This window comes from Penaeus japonicus, unplaced genomic scaffold (genome assembly GCF_977035675.1).
Source record: "Penaeus japonicus unplaced genomic scaffold, GWHDUDI00000001_assembly GWHDUDI00000008, whole genome shotgun sequence".
Classification (NCBI taxonomy): domain Eukaryota; kingdom Metazoa; phylum Arthropoda; class Malacostraca; order Decapoda; family Penaeidae; genus Penaeus; species Penaeus japonicus.
This window is the reverse complement of record NW_028234410.1, coordinates 864,404-866,754: the sequence shown is the minus strand read 5'-3', so window position 1 is coordinate 866,754 and position 2,351 is coordinate 864,404. Positions and strand designations below refer to the sequence as shown.

Sequence of the window (2,351 nt, the reverse complement as noted above, 5' to 3'; positions counted from 1 at the left end):
AGAGAGGATGAGAGAGAGAGATGATGAGAGAGAGAGGATGAGAGAGAGAGAGGAAGAGAGAAAGAGAGGATGGGAGAGAGAGAGAAAGAGAGAAAGAGAGGATGAGAGAGAGAGGATGAGAGAGAGAGAGGAAGAGAGAAAGAGAAGATGAGAGAGAGGATGAGAGAGAGAGAGAGAGAGAGAGAGAGAGAGAGAGAGAGAGAGAGAGAGAGAGAGAGAGAGAGAGAGAGAGAGAGAGAGGGTGAGGGAAAAGAGAGAGAGAAACGAAATGTTTTGTTCGTTAACGCCGTAGCATAATCCGTGTTGTTGGGTTAAGCATCATCATGGATGCCTTGAAAGATCTCTCTCTCTCTCTCTCTCTCTTACTCGGAAATTAGCGATTACGTTGAATAAACACGAAAACTCAAGCTTACCTTACTCCTCGAGCAAAATATTAAGTGATCTGCTATCCATCACGATTGGTAAACACAATCCACATCCGTAATCATAAAAACTAATTTTCCAGTGGAGAAAAAATATATAAAAACGTTTACAACGAATCACTCCCTTTTCCAGAACTGAATTCACTCATATAGCACTTTCATAGTTCCAAATGAAAACGGGTATTCATTATCACTCACGAAAGCCCAAAACACGAACTATCTCAGAGAAACACAAACGAAGAGCGACACAGACTTTCCACTCCCAGGTCTCGCACTCAACTGAAGCTGAGCTGTTTGCTGAAGCGAATCAGACGGACCATCCGCGCCGCAGTTGCCAGTTTGCTTCCATCTCCCTCCGGCGCCGCTCATGGTCGCCTCTCGGATGTTTCTAATATACTGGTAATGTGTTCTTATACAATTTCAATTCATTTCTCTAACCGTTGATGGAGGGATACCTCTTCCGGTTTCTGGTTTCTTTTGGGGCTCATTTTTGTCCTAATTAAGGGAGGAATATTTCATCTTTATTACAATGTACATTCAATGGTCGAGTTGTGGGAAAGGTGCTTTCATATTCTAGTGTTTTTTACATATAATTTTATTTTATTTTTGTTACAGACGAGGGAGGGATATTTAGTCGGTATATCGTGTATGATTATCCTATTCCATAAAATGAAGGAAACTATTTTATATTGATATACTTTATAGCATTACTGCAAAAGCGACATTTCTCTACGTCGAGTTGACCGTCTAAAATTTATATAAACTAGAGTGACAATGATGATAGCATCAGTAATAACAGCAATAATGGTGATAAAAGAATGATGATACTAACAACAATTCCGAGGAAAATAAAAAATGATATGATAGCAACACTAAACAATATCAACATTAGTACCAATTCTGATGTAATTACAATAGTGTTAACATATAATGACAACGACATTGGTATCAGCGTCAAATTTTGCTTCATCACCGAAGTGCTAATGGTCATGGTAATGATAATGATGAGAACAACGGAAACACCAGTAATGAAAATGATGGTAAATGGTAAGGACAACGAGAGTGATGATAATAGCAACGACACCGAAGTAGTAATGGTGATAATGATGAAAAAAAAATGTTGGCGATAAGAATTACATTGTTGAAATAATAACTCAGGCATAATTATGATTTTCTTAGCAATTATAATGACAATACAAATATTCAGTATGATAGTAATGATAGCAATTAAAATAACAAGATAGTTTTGTTATTATTATTATCGTCATCATGATTACTATTACAATACCAATAATAATGATATCAATAATAGCGACAAAAACTAGAAAGATAATAGTGACGATATTAACAACAATAATGGCAAAAGCTGTAATAACAGAAGCAGCAAGACAGACAACAACAATTATGACATTGATACTGATGATATAAATGAGAATAATGTCGATAATCATTAGCATTGATGATAATGATATCATCATTACTTTTATCACTCTCTTCTTTTCATAATAAACACATATGTATTTGCATCTATGTTTTGGTCCACAACTTCGCAAATCTTTTTGCCTTAACGGTATTTCAAAATGCGTTTCATGTCAATAATTAGCATTGGCAACTCGGTAGTTTCGTCTCTAAAAGTAATAGAAGCCAAGGAATAAAAACAAAGACACGCTGCTTTCTAGAAATTATGCACTGGCATTTCCCGCACATTAGAGAGATCCTGCGCGTTCCCACAGCTCGGGCGACAGCCATGAGGGGCCCCGAGACCGGCATTAAACGATCAAATGGCACCTCGACCCAGCGCCTCCCATTGGTTGACAGATCCAGGTGGCCGAATGCACTGGACGGTGACGCTTGCAGGTACACTGAGCGCCGAGCAGTGGCCGGTCGCTGATGAATCACTCGCGCTCGCTCAGGAGCACTCCGGGGAAA

General features: G+C 38.7%; 1 protein-coding gene across 3 annotated transcripts in view; it reads right to left on the bottom strand.

The window, feature by feature from the left end:
- LOC122253192 (uncharacterized) overlaps positions 1–703 on the bottom strand; it is an 83,563-nt gene extending 82,860 nt beyond the window's left edge. For all 3 annotated transcript variants that reach the window (XM_043016056.2, XM_043016057.2, XM_043016058.2), the window contains exon 1: positions 414–703. The gene's annotated coding sequence lies outside the window, so the exon portion shown is untranslated. The remainder of the gene's footprint in view (positions 1–413) is intronic.
- Between the last annotated feature and the right edge of the window lie 1,648 nt (positions 704–2,351).